Consider the following 26,010-nt stretch of genomic DNA (forward strand, 5'->3'; position numbering starts at 1 on the left):
TACCCAAAAATATATGCACATTACGTGTGTTATTTTTATGAGAACATTTTTAAAACTGCCAGTGATTATGTCTACCAAGGCCTATAAAAGTTGTTTGAAAATAAATTTTGAATAGAAAAAAATAACTTTATATATGTTAGGCTTCCTACTTCATAGATCCTTCATCTGTGTAGGCAAAAAGAAGGCGGGATAATCCACATCTATTCAGCATCATTAAGTTACATAGCAGCATTTCAATGTAAAATAGAAAGATGTGTTCAGTTAATTTTTTTAACAAAGATTCATGAAATCATCACTACGAATTAAACTTCTCATAGTCTAAGGGGGCAGGAGAAGGCCATCCAATAGGTACACTAGAATATGGCAACACTAGTAATTGTCACTGTCAGTGTGTTGCTGAGGAGCACAGAGAGACATCTCATTCTGCTTTGGAAAAATCAGGAAGGCTTTCTGGAGGAGATGACATTTACACTAAAGAATTTTAAAAGCAAATGAGAGCATCACTAACTACACAGGTACAGATAATGGATATGAGAAAGCGATAGCAGATTCCAGCAAATGCAAAAGCTTCATGTGGTTTGAGTTCAGGGTGTATATTTAGGTCGGGAGGGGACAGAGAGAAGGGAGAAAAATTGGCAGGAAGACCGGCAGCCAGGAGCTGCCTTCATTTATCATTTGGAGGGGCTTGGCATGCCTTGCCATACGTGTGGGTTTTAACTTGTAGACAATGCTGAACCTTTTGAGGATTTTTAAGGAATTTTCCAAACATGAACCCAGTTCATGTTTGGAAAGACCACCATGGTTAGCAGTGAAGATGATTGATTGGTGGGGAGGACAGGAAGGGAAGAATGGAGACCATTGATGAGCCATTCAGTATGTCAGAAAGATATGCTGATTGTCTGAAATAATTACAGTGCGGATGGAATGTAGAAGACAGCTTTGTAGAAAATTAAGAAGATGGTCTTGGCAGGATCAGATAGTTGAGAGATTGTGAAAGTTAATGGGGAGTGAAGAATCAATGATAGTTTCTGGGCTTCCAGGATGAGTAAGTAGGTGAAGAGTATTATTCTTAGGTGAGACGGGAATACAGAAATAGGTCTGAGTGAGAAAATGAGTTCACTCTAAGCCATCTGCAAAAGGGAGAAGTCAAGAAGGTTTGAATCTATGGGTCTGAATACCAGGAACAGATTTTTATCCAGAGATGTGAAATCAAGAAGCATCCTCCAGAGAGATAACTGCACCTGGCTCAAGGTACTAGGAGGTGACAGCAGGGCAGACACTGAGCCCGTACGGTACCCGCGGGAGCAGATGGGCTGCAGAGGTAGAAGGTAAACAGAAGGGAATTCAGAGACAGGTATCTCTCTATTTTCTTGATTGATTTTATTCGGTGACCCTTAATTCAAGCTAAAATAGATTCTATCTACAGGAAGAAAACTGTAACAAAACCTGTCCTATATTCTAAGCATGTCCAGCCACATGACAGAATCATTTTTATTTCAGCAACACTGAAAAGAGGAACCAGTGGAGAGAAAATTAAAAGGCAGAATATCACCAGTGACTCACCAATTCCACCTGAAAAACAGAGATAGGTAGTTTAGAGGAAGGCCATTTGGAGATTTATGAAGATATTCCAGTAATTAATGTGATTTACCCACCACTTCCAGTGGCTTTTGCCATTCTAAAATTAAAATCTATTCGAGAAGCAGAGTGTGTATTTGCACCTTACATTAAGGTAATATATGGCTATAGCATTTTATTATTATTTTAATAGCAGTGTCCTCTGAGTTTCCTCTATGCTTCTGTCCCTTTTCTCAAAGCTTTCCCTAAACACACATGTTATTCAGCATCACTCAATGACAGCCCATATCATCTCCCTTTTACCTGTTTCTAAAGTCTCTTCCTTTGAATTTTTGGAGGAAGAAGACAGAGTTAAATTAGGTATTAAGTATCAAATGTGTTTAAATATCTTTGAAGCATCTTTTCCTACAATAATCCAGGAATCACACCCACATGAGGCTTCTACCTATGAAACATAAACATTTCTGCAGGGAAAAATTATCTCCAGTAGGTTTGGAAAACTCCTGCTCTCATCCTGGTTCTTTCAATCCTTATGTTATAGTGTCCCAAATCCAGTTCACAGACAGATCAGAGAAGCCCCCTGTCTCGGTCTTCCTTTTACCCTGAGGCTGTCATCTCCAAACCTTCCAAAACAATAATGGTGACTATGATTTTGTCTTTTCCACAATCTTGTCAATTAGTGGGTGGTCAACAACCTTCTAGTGAGTGAACGAGAAGCTGCCTAAGTGAATGGATTAAGTCACATTCTTGTCATTCTTCAAGCATGGAAACAAAAATGCTAAGAAACTAATAGCTGCAGTGTAACTGTTATGTGTCTGACATTATATAGGGGATTCACAACAATTATGAAAACCAAATAACTTTGTCCGGTTTTCAAAGATGGGAAAACTTAGGCTCATATGGTATCACCCAGGTAGAAGGTCCAAGGCCAAGACTCCAAACCTTGATTTTCTGACTCCAAAGTGCATGTTCTCCCCAAAATAGCTGAGAAAGAAGATTTATGATAAATAACTATTAGGTATCTCTGTTTATCAGTTGGTAATCTAAATTAAAATACAATTATAAAGTTGCCCAGTCCAAGTCCTGCTGAGCCACTATGCTCCAACCTATTTCCTTCTTTCTCACTTGTTTGTTTTCCCTGAACTCTTGTTTCCCCCCTTCTCACCACGGCTGCATCATAACTTCATTATCACTTTGTCAGAGAAGACTTCTATAATCACACTATGCAAAGATGCTCTTTGTGTTTGTGCTTTCCTGGTCTCCAGTCCCACGGCAATTGATATGAGCTCTGTAAGTGCTTCCCTTATAGCTCAGTTGGTAAAGAATACGCCTGCAATGCAGGAGACCCCAGTTCGATTCCTGGGTTGGGAAGATCCACTGGAGAAGGGATAGGCTACCCACTCCAGTATTCTTGGGCTTCCCTTGTGGCTCAGCTGGTAAAGAATCTGCTTGCAATATGGGAGACATGGGTTTGATCCCTGGGTTGGGATGATCCTCTGGAGAAGGGAATGGCTACCACTCCAGTATTGTGGCCTAGAGAATTCCATGGACTGTATAGTCCATGGGGTTGCAAAGAGTCAGACACGGCTGAGCGACTTTCACTTTCACTATAAGGGTAAGACCTTGTGGATCTTGTCAGCATGCAGAACAGTACGTGGTATATAGTATGGACCTCAAAACAAAGTCTACTGAATGATAGAAAGCAAGAAAGGAAAGTAAGATGAAGTAGAGAAAGACAAAATCAGTCAATAATCTTGTTGAATAATTGTCTAGATTTTTTAATTCTAGCATGGGAAACTTGTGATGTATATATATATATATATATTTCTATGGCAGTCTCTGTATGGTTTTTCCAGTATTCATGTACAGATGTGAGAGTTGGACCACAAAGAAGGCTGAGTGCAGAAGAATTGATGCCCTCTAACTGCAGTGCTGGAGAAGGCTCTTGAGAGGAGTCCCTTGGACTGCAAGGAGTTCAAACCAGTCAATCCTAAAGGAAATCAACCCTGAATACTCATTGGAAAGATGGAAGTTGAAGCTCCGACACTTTGGCCACCCAAGGCGAACAGCTGACTATTGGAAAAGACCCTGATGCTGGGAAAGATTGAAGGCAGGAGGAGAAGGGGACAACAGAGGATGAGCTGGTTGGATGGCATCACCAACTCAATGGTCATGAATCTGAGCAAACTCCTGGAGATAGTGGAGGACAGAGGAGCCTGGCGTGCTATAATTCATGGGGTCACAAAGGGTCAGACACAAGTTAGCCACTGAATAACAACAACAACCGTGCGCACGCACGTGCATGTATCACACTTACCTAAGTAAGGCATGCCAATTTAAAAAATGTTTTATCAGAGCCTTATATAAAGTATAATAGGTCTTCTCTCATGAGGATGTGACTTGAGAAGTAGAGTAGTGCTTGCAAGAAAGAAAAAGAGTATGGGTTATGGTCTTGGCAATTAAAATGCTTTTTCTTGTATTGAAATATTGTCAATTTTTATTGATTTTCTCTAGTTATAAATTTAATTTACAAGAAGGAAAACTTCTGCTGATTTCTGTATTATGTCTATAATATATTAACAGTTTATATAGTTACTGTCTGTCCATTCCAGTGTTAAAAATGACCCCAGGCTCATTTGTTTAAAATCTATAATAATTTGACAATATCTTACATTAAGCAAATATATATTCTTCTCATTTTGAAAATGATTAGATAGAGGAAATGGAAAGCTAAAATAAATCACTCAATAACCACTATAAATGTTATGGAAGCCCAATTTTCCTGAATATTATCATCTGCATCCATTGCCATCTTGATTTGCACCATTTGAGAATGAAAATAAAATGTGTATTTACTGTACTTTTTTTATTTATATAAAACTAGGAACACTCTTTGATATAAATCACAGCAAGATCCTCTATGATCCCCCTCCTAGAGTATTGAAAACAAAAATAAATAAATAGCACCTAATTAAACATAAAAGCTTTTGCATAGTGCAGGAAACTATAAACAGGATGAAAAGAGAATGGGAGAAGATAATAGCAAACAGGGCAAATGAGACAAAGGGTTAATCTCCAGAATACACAAGCAGCTCATACAGTTCAATATGAGAAAAAAACAACCCAATCAAAAAGTGGGCAGAAGGCCTAAACAGACAATTCTACAAAGAAGACATCAGTTCAGTTCAGTTCAGTTCAGTTGCTCAGTAGTGTCTGACTTTTTGCGACCCCATGGACTGCAGCATGCCAAGCTTCCTTGTCCATCACCAACTCCCGGACCTGGCTCAAACTCATGTCCATCGAGTCAGTGATGTCATCCAACCACCTCATCCTCTGTTATCCCTTCTCCTACCTTCAATCTTTCACAATATCAGGGTCTTTTTCAAGGAGTCAGTTCTTGGCATCAGGTGGCCAAAGTATTGGAGTTTCAGCTTCAGCATCAGTCCTTCCAAAGAATATTCAGGATTGATTTCCTTTAGTATCTGCTTGCAGTCTAAGGGATACTTAAGAGTCTTCTCCAATACCACAGTTCAAAAGCATCAATTCTTTGGTCCTCAGCTTTCTTTATAGTCCAACTCTCACATCCATACATGACTACTGAAAAAATCATAGCTTTGACTAGATGGACCATTGTTGGCAAAGTAATGTCTCTGCTTTTTAATATGCTGTCTAGGTTGGTCATAGCTTTTCCTCCAAGGAGCAAGAGTCTTTTAATTTCAAGACTGCGGTCACCATCTGCAGTGATTTTGAAGCTTCCCCCCACAAAAAATAGTCTCGCACTGTTTCCATTGTTTCCCCATTTATTTGCCATGAAGTGATGGGACTGGATGCCATGATCTTCATTTTCTGAATGTTGAGCTTTAAGCCAACTTTTTCACTCTCCTCTTTCACTTTCTTCAAGAGGCTTTTTAGTTCTTTGCTTTCTGCCTTAAGTGTGGTATCATCTGCATATCTGAGGTTATTTATATTTCTCCCAGTAATCTTGATTCCAGCTTGTGTTTCATCCAGCCCACCATTTCTCATGATGCACTCTGCACCGAAGTTAAATAAGCAGGATGACAATATACAGCCTTGATGTACAGATGGCTAATAAACACATGAAAGGATGCTCAACATCACTCAGTATTAGAGAAATGCAAATCAAAACTACAGGGTATCACCTCACAGTGGCCTGAATGGCCATTATCAAAAAAATCTGCAAGCAATAAATGCTGGAAACGGTGTGGAGAAAAGAGAACCCTCTGGCACTGTTGATGGCAATGCAAATTGGTACAGTCACTATGGAGAACAGTATAGAGATTCCTTAAAACCTAGGAATAAAACTACCATATGACCCAACAATCCCACTCTTGGACATAAACACTGAGGAAACCATAATTAAAACAGACACATGTATCCCAATGTTCATTGCAGCACTATTTACAATAGCTAGGACATGGAAGCAACCTAGATGCCCACCAACAAATAAATGGGTAAAGAAGTGGTACATATACACAATGGAATATTACTCAGTGATAAAAAAGAATGCATTTGACTCAGTACTAATAAGGTGGGTGAACCTAGAGCCTATTATACACAGTGAAGTAAGTCAGAAAGAGAAAAACAAATACCATATATTAGCGCATATATATGGACTCTAGAAAGATAGTATCGATGGAACTATCTGCAGGGTAGCAATGGAAACACAGACATAGCGAGCAGACCTGTGGACACAGGGGAAGGAGTGGGTGGAATGAATTTCAAGAGTAGCATGGAAACATATACATTACCATATGTAAAATATATATTCAGTGGAAATTTGCTGTATGCCGCAGGGAGCTCAAATCTGGTGCTATGTGATGACCTAGAAGGGAAGGGGTGGGAGGTGGAAGATGGGATGAAAGTTCAAGAGGGAGGGAGCATATGTATATCTATGGCTGATTCATATTAATATATGACAGAAACCAACACAATATCATAAAGTATTATCCTCCAATTAAAAATAGTTTTTTGGGTTTTTTTTTAGAGGCTAGTTAAAAAACTCATGAAAATCCAGAGAGAAGGTGATGAGTGTCTAAACTAGGTGGTGGGAGTTGAAAAAAAAAGAAAAATAAAGTTATTCACTTTGCTATCTCCCTCAGAAAAAATAAGAATGAAACAAAATTGTAAATACTGATACTAATGACACCATGTTGAAAATTCATCCTCAGATCAGATCAGATCAGTCGCTCAGTCGTGTCCGACTCTTTGTGACCCCATGAATCGCAGCACGCCAGGCCTCCCTGTCCATCACCAACTCCCGGAGTTCACTGAGACTCATGTCCATCGAGTCAGTGATGCCATCCTAGGAATTGAGAAAAAAGACGGAGCCATTAAGCATGGGTATTAGCTGCAACTATTCAGACTAAGTTGAGATTTCTGTATGCAGTCCTCAGAAAAAGAATAAAACTATAGAAAATTAGATATATCTTTGAAGAAGTTGCTATTTAAAGGTAATATATTATTAGTGATTTCACACTTGGTATCTATCTGAAAAGCTATTATTTGAAAGTAGTGAGTCAGCATGTATCTCATTTTCAATGTAAATGGTACTTTTTTCACCCTGAGATCACGCCAGCCTGGGGCAGGAGTACAAAGTTGTGTCCTCAGATGTAAAGAACAATCTTTTGGACTCTGTGGGAGAGGGCGAGGGTGAGATGATTTGGGAGAATGACATTGAAACATGTATATCATCATATGTGAACTAGATCGCTAGTCCAGGTTCCATGCATGAGACAGGGTGCTCTGGGCTGGTGCACTGGGATGACCCAGAGGGAAGGGATGGGGAGGGAGGTGGGAGTGGCGTTCAGGATGGGGAACACATGTACACCTATGGCTGATTCATGTTAGTGTATGGCAAAACCCACTACAATATTGTACAGTAATTAGCCTCCAATTAAAATAAATGAATTTATATTTTTAAAAAACAACAAACGTTGTGTCCTATTTTTTACACACACGCACACACACATAAAATCTTAGTAAATCCTTCCCTTCAATCCCATCATTTAGGTTCCAAATTCCATAAGTGAGCATGTGCTTAGTCTCTCAGTCATGTCTGACTATTTGCGACCCCATGGACTGTAATCCACCAGGCTCCTCTGTCCATGGGGATTCTCCAGGCAAGAATACTGGAGCAGATTGCCATTCTGTCCTCCAGGGGATCCTCCAGACTCAGGGACTGAACCCAGGTCTGCTGCATTGCAGGCGGTTTTTTTTTGTTGTTTGTTTGTTTGTTTTTTTGTTTGTTTGTTTTTAACCATCTGAGCCATCAGGGAAGCCCAGAAGTGAGCACAGTTTGTCATAAAACCTACCCTTTCCTTTTACTTCCCAGTGTACCTGGTTCCACTGCCTGCCAGCCCACCCATCCAACCACCTGAAAAACAATCTTCTCTGGTGACCATGTGTACACGTTCTGAGCCTGAACTTCCTGGATTTACATCCTGACACTGGCATTTATCAGTTGCTTGACCTTAGGCAATTTAACCACTGTTGCTTCAATTTCCTCATTTATGAAATGAATTACAGCACTCATTTTTTGCGGATCAAATGCATTAATATGTCTAAATATTTTAGAATGGTGTTCACCACATACTTTGCCATTGTTATTACATTTCTTTTTCAAAATGTAGGCAACCACATTTCTAGGTCCTTTCCTTAATAATAAATTCATCTTCGCTGTTTAGCAACTAGTGAATTTAAGTATGCTTTTCCAATTTCACACAACTGGTTGAACAGCTTTGATTACCTTTTAAGAGATAAACTAAAATATGTGCCCTCAGAGCATTGAAACAATGTAAAATGTGCTAAAACTAAAAAGAAAAAAAATAATCTGACTGCTCAGTAATTCTTCTTAACTCCCAAGGAAATACTAAATATGGATTATCACCAAGTACCTTAAACATTCTCTAGTTAGAAGCCATCATGGAGGCATTTAAAATTAAAACAAGCATCTTGAATTATTATCACATACAAAGCAGAAAGAACATACACTGTATTGAGTTCAGATGCAATAAGCTGTACATGTACTACAGAGCTTCCTGAGTAATGCAACTTTTACAATGGGGCCAAACAAACTTTATAGTTGCACAAAATGAGGATGTGGCAGAAAGCAATATGGAAATGTCATAGCCAAATCACTAATTAAGAGGAAAGGTGACCACTTCCTACACAAATATCAATACAAAATTTATTGAAATACTGATTGCTGTGAAGAAATGCAACATATGATATTTGAGAATATTAGGATGAACATTGTTGACAAGTCATTCACTCAGATGTAGGAAAGTTGAATAAGAAACAATTCCAATTTGTCCTTTGTACCTCTATTTCATTTTGTTTTGTCTATAAGCCACACACTCATTTGAACTTAAGCCCTGGGAGAATCCATGTTTCACAGGGTAGTACAGAAACCCTAAATGCAATTATATGTTAATGACCTGACAGCCTAAGTTGAGTTTCAACTAATTTCCTGAAACATTAGTCAATTATTCTCCTAGGAGTTAACTACCAAATTATCTAAGATCATCATCTTTCCATAACTTACCTGCTTTACACAGACAATGTTTCCAAAACAATTTATCCCATTTAGTTATCCTAGAACATGATTTAAGTGGGACCAAGATTGTAAATATACTCTCAAATAGCTTTATTTTGAAATTTTCCACCAGTTGTTTCTTCTTTCTCATTTTCCTTCAATGCTTTTCTCTTAATTCCAAATTCCTAGATGATGATCAATTGCTTAGAAAGAGCAACCTAGAAGCTGAGTCCTTTATGCTAGAGTCATAGGAGAGTTACTGAGTAGGAGTGAATCAAATAGGGAACAAAATATGTCCGAATTATAATTCAGGAGTAAACAAGAGATCCATGTTAGAGATTCTGCAGGAGCTGAATTGGATTCTGAAAGAAGACTCAAGACAATGTCAAGTCAAAAGTAAAATGAGGATGTTTAAACAGAGGAAATACTCTAGGTGTTAAACCAGGCTAGAGCAAGAGCAGCTATGAGAAGAGGGACATCAAAGACCATCAAGGTGAATGTGACATATCCAGAATAGCAGACTGTTAATTCTTATGGAAGGAAATCTGTGGCTCAAATGGTAAAGAGTCTGCCTGAAATGCATGCCAACTGGGTTTGATCCCTGGATTGGGAAATCTCCTAGAGAAGGTAATGGAAACACACTCCAGTATTCCTGCCTGAAGAATTCCATGGACAGAGGAATCTGGCAGGAGACAGTCCATGGGGTTGCAAAGAGTTGGACATGACTGAGCAACTAACATTTTCACTTTCACTTTCAAGGAACAAAATAAACTTGGGTCTCATTTAGGATGTTCTTGATTACTGGTACAAAATACATGATCTACTATGCCATAAAACACTAAAAATTATGAAATCCATATTGCAAAATTGAGATTTAAATTGAAGAAAGTAGGGAAAACCACTAGACCATTCAGGTATGACCTAAATCAAATCCCTTACAATTATACAGTGGAAGTGACACATGGATTAAAGGCATTAGATCTAATAGAAAGAGTGCCTAAAGAACTATGGATGGAGGTTTGTGAGTTTGTATAGGACGCAGGGATCAAGACCATCCCCAAGAAAAAGAAATGCAAAAAGGCAAAATGGTTGTCTGAGGGGGCCTTACAAATAGCTGAGAAAAGCAGAAAAGCTAAAGGCAAAGAAGAAAAGGAAAGATATATCCATCTGAATGCAAAGTTACAAAGAATAGCAAGGGCAGGTAAGAATTTCCTCAGTGATCAATGCAAAGAAATAGAGGAAAACAATAGAATGGGAAAGACTAGAGATCTCTTCAGGAAAATTAGAGATACCAAGGGTACAATTCATGCAAAGATGGGCACAATAGAGGACAGTAATGGTATGAACCTAATAGAAACAGAAGATATTAAGATGAAATGGCAAGAATACACAAAAGAACTATACAAAAAAGATTTGAGTGACCCAGATGGCCGTGATGGTATGATCACTCACATAGAGCCAGACATCCTGGAACGCAAAATCAAGTGGGCCTTAGGAAGCATCACTATGAACAAAGCTAGTGGAGGTGATGGAATTCCAGTTGAGCTATTTCAAATCCTAAAAGATGGTGCAGCTAAAGTGCTACATTCAATATGCCAGCAAATGTGGAAAACTCAACAGTGGCCACAGAACTGGAAAAAGTCAGCTTTCATTCCAATCCCAAAGAAAGGCAATGCTAAAAAAATGTTCAAACTATCACACAATTGTATTCATCTCACACACTAGCAAAGTAATATTCACAATTCTCCAAGTCGGGCTTCAACAGTACATGAACTATGAATTTCCAGAGGTTCACTGGAATTAGAAAAGGCAGAGGAACCAGAGAGCAAATTGCCAATATTCACTGGAACATAGAACAAACAAGAGAGTTCCAAAAAAACATCTGCTTTATTGAATACGCCAAAGTCTTTGACTGTGTGGATCACAACAAAATGTGGAAAATTCTTCAAGAGATGGGAATATCAGACCACCCTAACTGCCTCCTGAGAAATCTGCATGAAGGTCAAACAACAGTTAGAACCAGACATAGGACTGACTCCAAATTGGGAAAGGAGTACATCAAAGCTGTATATTGTCACCGTGCTTATTTAACTTATATACAGAGTACATCATGAGAAATGCCAGGCTGGATAAAGCACAAGCTGGAATCAAGATTGCTGGAAGAAATATCAATAACCTTAAATATGCAGATGACACCACCCTATGGCAGAAAGTGAAGAAGAACTAGAGACTCTCAGGATGAAATTAAAAACAAGAGAGTGAAAAAGCTGTCTTAAAACCCAGCATCCAAAAAACTAAAATCTTTGCATCGGGTCGCATCATTTCATGGCAAATAGATGGGGAAAAAATGTAAACTGTGACAGGCTTTATTTTCTTGGGCTCCAAGATCACTGTAGATGGTGACTGCAGCCATGAAATTAAAAGGAGCTTGCTCCTTGGAAGAAAGGCTATGACCAACCTAGACAGCATATTAAAAAGCAGAGACATTACTTTGCCAACAAAGATCTGTCTAGTCAAAGCTATGGTTTTTCCAGTAGTCATGTATGAATGTGAGAGCTGGACCATAAAGGAGGCTGAGCATCGAATAACTGATGCTTTTGAACTATGGTTTTGGAGAAGACTCTTGAGAGTCCCTTGGACTGCAAGGAGATCCAACCAGTCAATCCTCAAGGAAATCAGTCCTGAATATTCACTGGAAGGACTGATGCTGAAGCTGAAGCTCCAAGGCTTTCGCCACCTGATTTGAAGAACTTACCCATTGAAATAGTCCATGGGGATGCAAAGAGTCAGACACGACTGAGCGACTGAGCTGAACTATCTCTTTATGGAAAAATTGAGAGATAGAACTTTTTTGCCAAGGCTTGATGCAGAGATCTAAAGATCTCTTTTCTCCACAAAGACTTAATTTCTCTGCATTCAGGTGTCCTACCTTCTGCATTCCTCCCTGTGATTTCAAGAGAACTCAAAGGATTGATTCTTTCCCTTCCAACAGAAACAAGAACATCTTTTACATACGTTTATTTATTATTATTTATTTATTTGGCTGTGCAAGCTATTAGCTACAACATGTGCGATCTTTTGTCTTCATTGTAGCATGCACAGTCATTAATTGTAGGATGCTCTTTCTTTAGTTGCATCATGGAACTCTTAGTTGTGATGCATGGGATCTAGGTCCCTGACCCAGGATTGAACCCTGGCACCCAGCATTGGGAGCTCAGGGTTTTAACCACTGTCAGTTCAGTTCAGTCACTCAGTCATGTCTGACTCTTTGTGAACCCATGGACTGCAGCATTCCGGTCTTACCTGTCCATCACCATCTCCTGGAACCTGCTCAAACTCATGTCCATGAAGTCAGTGATGCCTTAAAATCATCTCATCCTCGGTCATCCCCTTCTCCTCCCGCATTCAATCACAGCATCAGGGTCTTTTCAAATAAGTCAGTTCTTCGCATCAGGTGGCCAAAGTATTGGAGTTTCACCTTCATCATCAGTCCTTCCAATGAATATTCAGGATTGATTTCCCTTAGGATTAACTGATTTGATCTCATCTCCTTGTAGTCCAAGGAACTCTCAAGAGTCTTCTCCAACACCACAGTTCAAAAGCATCAATTCTTCAGCACTAAGCTTTCTTTATCATCCAACTTTAACATCCATACATGACTATTGGAAAAACTAGTTTTGTCTAGATGGACTTTTGTCAGAAAGGTAATGTCTGTGCTTTTTAATATTCTAAGTTGGTCATAGTTTTTCTTCCAAGAAGCAAGTGTATTTTTTTAATTTCATGGGTGCAGTCACCATCTGCAGTGATTTTGGAGACCCCCAAAGAGTCTCTCACTGTTTTCATCATTTCCCCATCTATTTGCCATTAAATGATGAGACCAAATGCCATGATCTTTGTTTTTTTTGAATCTTGAGTTTTAAGCCAACTTTTTCACTCTCTTTCAATTTCATCAAGAGGTTCTTTAGTTCTTCTTCATTTTATGCCATAAGAATGGTATCCTCTGCATATATGAGGTTATTGATATCTCTTCCAGCAATCTTGATTCTCACTTGTGCTTCATCCAGCCTGGCATTTCACATGATGTACTCTGCATAGAGGTTAAATAAGCAGGGTGACAATATACAACATTGGCATACGCCTTTCTCAATTTGGAACCAGTCGTTGTTCCATATTTGGTTCTAACTGTTGCTTCTTGACCTGCATACAGATTTCTCAGGAGGCAGATCAGGTGGTCTGGTATTCCCATCTCTTTAAGAATTTTCCACAATTTGTTGTGATCCTCACAGTCAAAGGCTTTGGACTAGTCGATAAAGCAGAAGTAAATATTTTTCTGGAACTCTATTGATTTTCTAATGATCCAGTGAATCTTGGCAATTTGATCTCTGGTTCCTCTGCATTTTCTAATTCCAGTGAACATCTAGAAATTCACAGCTCACATACTGTTGAAGCCTGGCTTGGAGAATTTTGAGCATTACTTTTCATGTGAGGTGAGTGCAATATTGCAGTTGTTTGAGCATTCTTTGGCATTGCCTTTCTTTGGGATTGGAATGAAAACTGACCTTTTCCAGTCCTGTGGCCCTGCTGAGTTTTCCACATTTGTTGGCATAATGAGTGCAGCACTTTCATAGCATCATCTTTTAGGGTTTGAAATAGCTCAACTGGAATTCCATCACCTCCACTAGCTTTGTTCATAGTGATGCTTCCTAAGGCCCACTTGACTTTGCATTCCGGGACGTCTAGCTTTAGGTGAGTGATCATACCATCGTGGCTATCTGGGTCACTCAGACCTTTTTTGTGTAGTTCTTCAGTGTATTCTTGCCACCTCTCTTTAATATCTTCTGCTTCTATTAGGTTCATACAATTACTGTCCTCTATTGTGCCCATCTTTGCATGAATTGTACCCTTGGTATCTCTAATTTTCTTGAAGAGACCTCTAGTCTTTCCCATTCTTTTATTTTCCTCTGTTCTTTGCCTTGATCACTGAGGAAGGCTTTCTTATCTGCCCTTGCTATTTTGGAACTCTGCATTCAGATGGATATATCTTTCCTTTTCTCCTTTGCCTTTAGCTTCTCTTCTTTTCTAGCTATTTGCAAGGCCCCCTCAGACAACTATTTTGCCTTTTTGCATTTCTTTTTCTTGGGGATGGTCTTGATCACTGTCTCCTGTAACATGTCATGAACCTCCATCTATAGTTCTTCAGGCACTCTGTCTATCAGATCTAATCCCTTGAATCTATTTGTCACTTCCTCTTTATACTCATAAGGGATTTGATTTAGGTCATACCTGAATGGTCTAGTGGTTTTCCCTACTTTCTTCAATTTAAGTCTGAATTTGGTAGTAAGGAGTTCATGATCTGAGTCACAGTTAGCTCCTGTTCTTGTTTTTTGATGACGTTATAGAGCTTCTCCATCTTTGGCTGCAAAGAATATAATCAATCTAATTTTGGTATTGACCATCTGGTGATGTTCATGTGTAGAGTCTTCTCTTGTGTTGTTGAAAGAGGGTGTTTGCTATGACCAGTACCTTCTCTTTGCAAAGCTCTGTTAGCTTTTGACTTGCATCATTCTGTACTCCAAGGCCAAATTTGCCTGTTACTCCAGGCATCTCTTGACTTCCTATTTTGCATTCCAGAGAAGTCCCAAGAGAGTATCTTAAAAGCTAGATTCCAGGAAGAACTTGAAACTATGAGAGTAAGTATCTTGAGTGTTTGGTTTTCCAATTTGCAACTAAAGAATAAAGATCACTGAAATAGCCTCATCTTAGAGTTCATTCCCTCTTCCAATCCTCTTCTAAACAAAACAAAGAAACTTCAGTTACTCTGCACATACTTATAGTAGAAATGCAAATCCTTCCCCAAAATTATTTGCAATCAGGGTATTGAAATAGCACAACCCAGTTCATTAATTGGACTTAGCTTTTGTTTTACCAGCACCCTTTCTTGTACATAAAAGTCCTACTCTTCTCAGTGGATCACGGTGGAATTCAACACACATTACTGCACAGTTGTGTGATGCAAGTGGGGTCAAAGAGTCTAAACTTGGGAAAAGGAGAATCTTTCATGTGTGATTAAGCAATTCTCTTTCTTTTGGGGTTTCTAACAAAGAAGTATTTATGTCCTTCTCATAAATAACTTGGAACTGACCAGAATTTGCAGCAACACTAGATTTTTTTTAAGCTTCGGAGGCTGGCCATGGTTAAAGTGAGCTCTCTTTTTGGAATACTCACAGGAACCAATAAACTCTTTTTTTTTTCTTAAGGATGGTTTGAATTTCTATCATTTGCACTTTAAAAAAATTTTAACTAATAAATTAACTTGTAGGTAACTTGTGTTACCTATCGCCATCTCCTCAGTAGTGCTATGAATAATTATCAGTCTTTTTTGGTCCATTACTGGAATCATTTCCTAATAAAACTAAGTAGCACAAGAACTTTACATTTTCTTTCTCAACAAATTCTACTGTTGTTAGGATGCTAATTTTCACATCATTGCCATGGACTAACATTCCATATTGGAGTCCAAAATTTTGCATTCTGTGGTAATTAAACACCAACTTCAAAGCATCAGATCACCTGATCTTATAGAAAAAGATAAAATTTCATAATAATAACAGGTTTCAAAGGAGCAAATTAGAAAATATTTTTACTGACCAATGTTTTACCCAGTTTCAGGGAATTAAGCATTGTTTGCTTCTGTAAATTTATCCATTTTATTCTGTAACACCAACTGAAAGAACAAGCATATATAAAAAATAGGGACTGTTCTGTCTTCAGTGAGACTAGGAGACAGTCATAGTCCAAAGCACAACCTCCAAATAGAAATTAAAAGAAAAACTTATTGGGACCAAAATGGCAAAAGGTGACGAGAAGAAATGCAAACTCCTAGAGATGCTTTAAATAGTACAGAGGTCCTTCAAAGTAGAGGGAACAGCTCTAAGATAATAAAGATACCTGACATGGAGGTGTGAGCAGAGTGCATATGTGCATGGTCATTCATGTATGACTCTTTGTGACTCCGTGGACTGTAGCCCGCCAGGATCTTCTGTCAATGGAATTCTTGTCCTTGTCCAGGCAAGAGTATTAGAGTGGGTTGCCATTTTCTCCTCCAGGGGATGTTCCCCACCCAGTGATCGAACCCACGTCTCCTGCATTGCGGGCAGAGTCTTTACCACTGAGACATCAGGAAGCCCCGTGAGCAGAATACAGGTGTATAAAGTCAGCCTGAGGAGGGAGGGAAGATTGAATAAGAAGATTCATACTTAACGTTATATTTTCAGAAAGTGAGCAAGAAGACAAGAGTGTATACCTCAGTCATTGTGGTAACAGCTAATCAAATGTCAATGAAAAAAATTAATAATGGGCAGAGATGCCACAGACACCTGAAATATATGGCTTTATTGTGAAAACTCAAGACTTTCTGCTCACTGGACATGGGAATGTTAACGAGAGAAAGCATTTACAGAGGAGATGACCAAACAGAGATGATGAAGATGCATCCTGAACTTCCACTGCTTCAGTTTACATCTCTCACCTTTAATGTAGTTCAGCAAATATGTGAACAGATACAAGTGTCTCATTCAAAATTAGTAAAAATCAGAAAGAAATAAGCATGGATGATATGCTTATAAGTAAAAAGATTAAACATGTAGGAAAAGAGCCAATGTTAGAAGAAAGGGCAAGGAAACAGTTGGTAACCCAATTGAATGGGAAAGTTTATTTGCAAATGATGTGTCTGATAAGAAGTTAGTATCCAAAATATAAAAAGAATTCACACAGCTCAATAGCAAAACAACTGAACAATTTGATTAAAAAATGGACTGAGGGCCTGAGTAGGTATTTTTCAGAAAAGTCATACTGATGGCCAACAGGCACATGAAAAGATGCTCAACATCACTAGTCATCCAGAAATCCAAATCACCCAGTTAAAGTTAAAAGACTAGTGACAGAATATGAAATCTGCCTAAAACCAATGAAGGGTTAATTTGGAATATATTAGAAATATAATACAAGAAATTTCTGCATGGATGGTATGGGGAGGGAGGAGGGAGGAGGGTTCAGGATGGGGAACACATGTATACCTGTGGCAGATTCATTTTGATATTTGGCAAACTAATACAATTATGTAAAGTTTAAAAATAAAATAAAATTTAAAAAAATAAATAAAAAGGATGTAAACAGGAATTTTTCAAGAAAAGAAATGAAAAAAGCTTATAAGTACATAAAGTATAGAAATAGATGCTTATGCACATTAACTAGAGCAATGCAGATTTAAACAATAGTGAGGTATGAGGACATAGGAAACTTCATGGGCTGTGAGGGAATGGAGAAAGGTAGAGCATTCTGGAGAGCAGGTGAAGTGACTTTGAACTAGAGGCTAAGACTATCACCACTGCTCTGGACCTACATTTCAAAAAAAAAAAAAAAAATATATATATATATATATGTACATACACACACAATAAAAAGTAATGAATACATAGCAAAAGAAAAAAAAAAGCAAGCCAATGATTTTGAAAATATTGAAACAATTGCCATACAATATGTTACTTTCTGATGTTCAATGAAGTGAATCTTTGCTTTCTGTTCTTTAAAAAATAAGCAAAGCTATTTTAGCTGTTATAATAATGGTTGCTCTGGATGGCAGAGGAATAGGATGGGGAAACCACTTTCTCCCCCATAAATTCATTGAAAGATCATTTGAATGCTAAAAAAAATTCCACAAAACAATTTCTGAAAGCTGGCAGAGGACACCGGGCACCAAGAAAGGCAGCTCATTCTCTTCAAAAGGAGGTCACCTCTATCTCCTTCCTCCCCCTTTTCTTCTCTACCGAACTTTGTGAATCTCTTTGGATATTCCAGGCTGTGAAGAACACTTAGGGAACTGATTACTGGCTAGATCTGTCTCTCTCCTTTTCACTTCCCCTCATCTTCTCCTGGCCCCCTCTATCTCCTTCCTCCCACTTCTCTTCTCTATGTAACTCTGTGAACCTCTCTGGGTGTTCCAGGCTGTGGAGAGCACATAGAGATTTGATTACTGGCTAGCTTGCTCTCTCCTCTTTTGATTCCGCCTTGTCTCCTCCTGGTCACCTCTATCTCCCTCCTCCCTCTTTTTTTTTCCACGTAACTCAGCGAACCTTTCTGGGTGTCTTTACTGTGGATAATCATTTCTCCATTAACATAGATGTTTCATCATTGGTGCTATATGGATGGAGAAATCTTGAGGCTGTTGTAAGAATAAGACTGAAAATCAGACGCAGGAGCTTAAATCCAAAACCTGAGAACACCAGAGAACTCCTGAATCCAAGGAACATTAATTGATAAGAGCTCATCCAAAAGCCTCCATACCTGCACTGAAACCAAGCACCACCCAAGAACCAACAAGTTCCAGAGCAAGACATACCACACAAATTCTCCAGCAACACTGAAACATAGCCCTGAGCTTTAATATACAGGCTGCCCAAAGTCACACCAAACCCACAGACATCTCAAAACTCACTACTGGACACTTCATTTCATTCCAGAGAGAAGAAATCCAGGTCCACCCACCAGAACACCGACACAAGCTTCCCTAACCAGGAAACCTTAACTAGCCACTCGTCCAATTTCAGCCACAGAGAGGAACCTCCACAATAAAGAAGAACCACAAACTGCCAGAATACAGAAGGGCCACCCCAAACATAGCAATCTAAAGAAGATGAAAAGGCAGAGAAATTCTCAGCAGGTAAAGGAACATGATATATTCCCACCAAACCAAAAAAAAGAGGAGGAGATAAGGAGTCTACCTGAAAAAGAATTCAGAATAATGATAGTAAAAATGATCCAAAATCTTGGAAAAAAAAAATGGAGTTACAGATAAATAGCCTGGAGACTATTGAGAAGGAGAAGATGAGATTGAGGATTGAGAAGATGCAAGAAATGCTTAACAAGGACCTAGAAGAAATAAAAAAGAGTCAATCAATAATGAATAATGCAATAAATGAGATAAAAAACACTCTGGAGGGAACCAACAGTAGAATAACTGAGGCAGAAGATAGGGTAAGTGAGGTGGAAAAGAGAATGGGGGAAATAAATGAAGCAGAGAGGAAAAAAGAATTAAAAGAACTGAGAACAACCTCAGAGACTTCTGGGACAATGCCAAACGTCCCAACATTCAAATCATAGGAATCCCAGAAGAAGACAAAACGAAAGGCCATGAAAAAATCCTTGAGGAGATAATAGCTGAAAACTTCCCTAAAATGGAAAAGGAAATAGCCACCCAAGTCCAAGAAACCCAGAGAATCCCAAACAGGATACATCCAAGGTGAAACACCCCAGTTCAGTTCAGTTCAGTTGCTCAGTCATGTCCGACTCTTTGTTACCCCATGAACTGCAGCATGCCAGGCCTCCCTGTCCATGACCAACTCCCGGAGTCCATCCAAACCCATGTCCATTGAGTCGGTGATACCATCCGCCATCTTATCCTCTGTCGTCCCCAAGACACATATTAATCAAATTAACAAAGATCAAACACAAAGAACAAATATTAAAAGCAGCAAGGGAAGAACAACAAATAACACACAAGGGAATTCCCATAAGGATAACAGGAGATCTTTCAATAGAAACTCTTCAGACCAGAAGGGAATGGCTGCTGCTGCTGCTGCTAAGTCACTTCAGTCGTGTCTGACTCTGTGCAACCCCATAGACAGCAGCCCACCAGGCTCCCCCATCCTTGGGATTCTCCAGGCAAGAACACTGGAGTGGGTTGCCATTTCCTTCTCCTATGCATCTAAGTGAAAAGTGAAAGTGAAGTTGCTCAGTCGTGTCTGATCCTCAGAGACCCCATGGACTGCAGCCTGCCAGGCTCCTCCATCCATGGGATTTTTCCAGGCAAAAGTACTGGAGTGGGTTGCCATTGCCTTCTCCGAAGGGAATGGCAGGACAAACATAAAGTGATGAAGGAGAAAAGCCTGCAACCCAGATTACTCTACCCAGCAAGGATCTCATTCAAATATGAAGGAGAAATCAAAAGCTTTACAGACAAACAAAAGCTGAGAGAATTCAGCACCACCAAACCAGCTCTTCAACAAATGCTAAAAGATCTTCTCTAGATAAGAAACAAAGAAAAGGTGTATAAACTTGAACCCAAAACAACAAAGTAAATGGCAATGGGATCATACTTATCAATAAATACCTTAAATGTAAATGGGTTGAATGCCCCAACCAAAAGACAAAGACTGGCTGAATGGAAACAAAAACAAGACCTCTATATATGCTGTCTAAAAGAGACCCACCTCAAAACAAGGGACACATACAGACAAAGTGAAGGGCTGGAAAAAGATATTTCATGCAAATCGAGACCAAAAGAAAGCAGGAGTAGCAATACTCATATCAGATAAAATAGACTTTGAAATAAAGGCTATGAAAAGAGACAAATAAAGACAATAATAATCAAAGACTCAATCCAAGAAGAAAATATAACAATTATAAATATATATGCACCCAACATAGGAGCACCACAATATGTAAAGCAAATACTAACTAACAAGTGTGAAAGGGGAAATTAACAGTAACACAATAATAGTGGGAGACTCTAATACCCCATTCACACTTATGGATAGATCAACTAAATGGAAAATTTGCAAGGTAACACAAACTTTAATGATACAATAGACCAGTTAGACCTAATTGATATCTATAGGATATATCACCCCCATACAATGAATTTCACCTTTTTCTCAAGTGCATATGGAAACTTCTCCTGGATAGATCACATCCTGGGCTATAAATCTAGCCTTGGTAAATTCAAAAAAATTGAAATCATTTCAAGCATCTTTTCTGATCACAATGCAGTAAGATTAGATGTCAACTACAGCAAAAAAAAAAAAAAAACAAACTATTTAAGACACAAAAATATGGAGGCTAAACAACAAGTTTCTGAATAACTAACAAATCACAGAAGAAATTTTAAAAAATGAAAATATGCATAGAAATGAATGAAAATGAAAAAACAACAACCCAAAACCTATGGGACTGAGTAAAAGCAGTGCTAAGGGGAAGGTTCATAGCACTACAAGCTTACCTCAAGAAACAAGAAAAAAGTCAAATAAATAACCTAACTCTACACCTAAAGCAACTAGAAAAGGAAGAAATGAAGAACCCCAAAGTTAATAGAAGGAAAGAAATCATAAAAATTAAGGCAGAAATAAATGCAAAAGAAACGAGACCATGGGAAAAATCAACAAAGCTAAAAGCTGGTTCTTTGAGAAGTTAAATAAAATAGACAAGCCATCAGCCAAACTCATCAAGAAAGAAAGGGAGAAGAATCAAGTCAACAAAATTAGAAATGAAAATGAATAAATCATAATAGACAACACAGAAATACAAAAAATCATAAGAGACTACTATTAGCAACTATATGCCAGTAAAATGGACAACTTGGAAGAAATGGACAAATTCTTAGAAAATTATAACTTTCCAAAACTGAACCAGGAAGAAAATAGAAAATCTTAACAGACACATCACAAGCACGGAAATTGAAACTGTAATCAGTAATCTTCCAGCAAACAAAAGCCCAGGACAAACAATTAACCTCAAAAATATACAGGCAACTCCTGCAGCTCAATGCCAGAAAACTAAATGACCCAATCAAAAAATGGGCCAAAGAACTAAATAGACATTTCTCCAAAGAAGACATACAGATGGCTAACAAACACATGAAAAGATGCTCAACATCACTCATTATCAGAGAAATGCAAATCAAAACCACAGTGAGGTACCATTTCACGCCAGCCAAAATGGCTGCGATCCAAAAGTCTACAAGCAATAAATGCTGGAGAGGGTGTGGAGAAAAGGGAACCCTCTTACACTGTTGGTGGATATGCAAACTAGTACAGCCACTATGGAGAACAGTGTGGAGATTCCTTAAAAAACTGGAAATAGAACTGCCTTATGACCCGGCAATCCCACTGCTGGGCATACACACTGAGGAAACCAGAATTGAAAGAGACACGTGTACCCCAATGTTCATCACAGAACTGTTTATAATAGCCAGGACATGGAAGCAACCTAGATGTCTATCAGCAGATGAATGGATAAGAAAACTATGGTACATATACACAATGGAATATTATTCAGTCATTAAAAAGAATACATTTGAGTTAGTTCTAACGAGGTGGATGAAACTGGAGCCTATTATACAGAGTGAAGTAAGTTAGAAAGAAAAACACCAATACAGTATATTAACACAAGTATATGCAATTTAGAAAGATGGTAATGATGACCCTATATCAAGACAGCAAAGGAGACACAGTTGTAAAGAACAGACTTTTGGATTCTGTGGGAGAAGGCAAGGGTAGAATGATTTGAGAGAATAGCATTGATACATGCATATTATCATATGTGAAACAGATCACCAGTCCAGGTTTGATGCATTAGACAGGGTGCCCAGGGCTGGTGCACTGGGATGACCCTGAGGGATGGGATGGGGAGGGAGGTGGGGAGGGGGCGGTTCAGGATGGGGGACAGATGTACACCCATGGCTGACTCATGTCAATGTATGGCAAAAACCACTGCAATATTGTAATTATCCTTCAATTAAAATAAATAATTTTTTTTTTTTTTAAGAATAATGGTTACTCCTTGGGGAAGGGATGCAACATGAAGGTACTTCTAGAATGCTGGTGTTGTAGTTTTCTTATCTATATGCTGATCACATTGGTGTATTCACATTTATAAACATAATTTGCTTCATTTTTATGATTTGTACATTTTCTCTATCTGTGTTATAACTTAATAGGTATATTTTTAGAAAAGCAAAGCTTAAGGGAGAAATTAGTGGAGGGCATAAAAGTTATTGACATTTTTTCTATTTCTGTGCTATATGACTTATTAAAATAGTACATCTTATTTTGTAACTTAAAAAAGTAAAGAAAATTACATTTAAATTAGTTAAAAAATCAAAAGCATTCTATGGCCATCCTGGGGATTAATCATGAGATGAGACAGTAAGAGTGGTATTAGAGTCTTGCACATAATCACATGTTAAAAATGAGTGAAATAATGTTTATGAAATCCTTATGTGAAAAAGAAGTGCAATTCAAGACTTTTTAAAAAAGATTTTTTATATTCAGTCAAGTTGACATTTTACTATAAAAGAAATAAGTTCATGAATATGCAAGAAATCAAGGAACAGAGTCCAAAAAGCCTGTCTAAAAATTTTGATTATGAATTTCAAGGGAAAAAAATCAACATCAAGATCTCAGTAAGAGAGAAGCCACAGTTGGAAGGCACCAGTGGTAAAAAGAAATAAACCCATTTAGATATAAAACTAAATTTCACAGAAAATAGGGAAATTAGTAATGAAATAGAATATAAATGTTAGTACTGCAGAATGAATGTTAAACTGAAGAAAACCAGGAACTGATGAAAGGAGGATGTTGGAGGCTCACAGTAGAACTGTACTTCACAGTGATTTTTAATTAAAACATGCCTGGGACCTGGTAGGAATAATAATGATAGTTGGGTGACTTGTGTGATCTCTGGGCAGAAGCTTTAAGAAATTGTATACATTTGCATCTCTTTATCTCTGCCCTGGTGACTGGTAATGCCACATGGCCTGGACCCTGGGGCTAGAAAAACATATACTGTCATTCTATGGGTTGCCCATTAAAAACAAGTAGTGTGAATGAGAAATAATGTAAACAAGTATAAAATATTGTTAAGAAACACATTTATGAAATATAAAATTCATTTATTTTTTTTACTTTCTATATGTATAATTATAATATGTTATATGTGTTTGCATTTTATGTTTTGCATTTTTACGTGTAAGGACAAATAGAAATATCATCACCAGTCATTGAGATTCTAGGATATCTATTGCTGCCACTTTATCCTGCTACTGGGAAGGACACTTGGGGAGCTAAAATGTTACAAGTTTCTTTCTCTGACTTACAGTGAAGTAAGTCAGAGAAAGAAAACGACCCCATGAACTCAAAAACAAAACAAAAGGAAAACAGACTCATAGATACGAAAACAAAAAACAAAGAGATGTTTGCCAGAAGGGATGGTGGAGGCAAGAGTGACCAAAATAGGTGAAGAGGATTTAGAGGCACATACCCTCCAGTTAGATAATAAATAAGTCATGGGAAAAAGCATAACGAATATGGTCAGTGATAATGTAGTAACTTTGTATGGGGACAGATGGTTACTAATTTATCATGGTGACCATTTCATAATGTATGCAAATGTTGAAGCATTATGTAGTACACCTGAAACTAACATAATATCAACTACATTTCAATTAAAAAAAAAAAACCAAAGACTAGTTTCTGACCACCCTTGCCCCTCTCCTGTGAACCGTTGTCAAAAACAAACATCTTGTTGTATTGCCTTATATAAATTGAGTTCCATACCAGACATTCTTTTAGATTTTAACACTAAGATAAGTTTTCTCTCTCTCTCAAAAAAAAAATTAATGGAAGCAACCTAGATGTCCATCAGCAGATGAATGGATAAGAAAGCTGTGGTACATATACACAATGGAGTATTACTCAGCCATTAAAAAGAATACATTTGAATCAATGTACATTCACTTCTTAGAAAAGGTATTTTCATCTGTTTTCACACTAAATTTGCAGATGTTAAGGAGAACTAATTGTGAACCAGTGTTTGATTTTGTATACTGGTCATCATGAAGTTCAGGGTCAAATTTAACATTAAATTATTGTACTACAGTAATAAAGATTTATCTTCCTAAGAAAGAAGGAGAAGAACACTGAAAATATTCAGAAAAAGAGAAATTTAGAAAAGTATAGGAATAGGGAATACTTTTTATAAGATGGTAAGGAAAAAAATAGAAACAATTGATAATCATAATTACACTACTTGGGCTAAATCCAGCAGTGAACATCTAGATTATCAAATTGAACTGAAAGAAAAAAAAATCCATTACATTGCAAAACATTAGCAGAGGTAAAGGGGATCAGTGCATAATGGTAAAATATTCATTTAACCATTTATTAAAAAATGTTTTAAATTTTATCCAACAACATACAAGGGAGGGAGAAAGGGATGGGGAGGGAAGGGAGGAGAAATATTGAGAGAGCAAGAGGAAAATAATGAATCTACAGGGAAAATTAACAAATGTATCATTATTTGTGTTGTTTTATCACATCTCTCTTAGTTTATAGAATAAACATTTTGAAAATAAGTAACTTGACAGGTTTGATCACACCATTGCCAAATTAGAACTAATAATATTTACAGAATATTGTACCTTCACAGTTGAAGGAAACACAGTTTTATACATATATTGGATATTTATGAAAAATGATGATAGGTCATGTCACAAAAGCAGTTTTTAAAACTCTGAAATATTTGGTAGTATAACTTGTCTGATGAGGTTGCAATTAAGGAAGATAAAACAACAAAAGTTGACAAAATGAAACTACATTTGAAATATAAAATTAACACATGCAACTCATCGATTATAGAAGAAATCACTGTGGAACTTAGGCAATTTTTAGGTATTTAAAATATTGGAAATACTAGATAGCATAACTTGGAGTGTTGGGTTGAAGCAATATATAGAGATAAATGGTTAGACTAAAATTCTTAAGTTAGGAAAGGAGTGTAAAAATTAATGAGCTAAATCTCTGTCTTAGGAAATTAAAAATATAACTACAGAATAAATCTAACAAAATAGCCCAGCATTCTTGATTGGACTTTGTTAGGAAAATACTTTGACTTAAACATAATCCCTTTATTTGGACATACACTTGTGCGATGTAAACATTAAGTTCATGAATAAGTTATTGTATCTAATTTCATATAGATATACTTTTAGTATTATAGCCCTATATTCATATGCAATAGCCTGACAATTTTTAGGCCTTTAGTGC

Source organism: Bos grunniens, chromosome 16 (assembly GCF_055505025.1).
Source record: "Bos grunniens cultivar Pamir isolate PY7600 chromosome 16, Bosgru_T2T1.0, whole genome shotgun sequence".
Taxonomy (NCBI): Eukaryota; Metazoa; Chordata; class Mammalia; order Artiodactyla; family Bovidae; genus Bos; species Bos grunniens.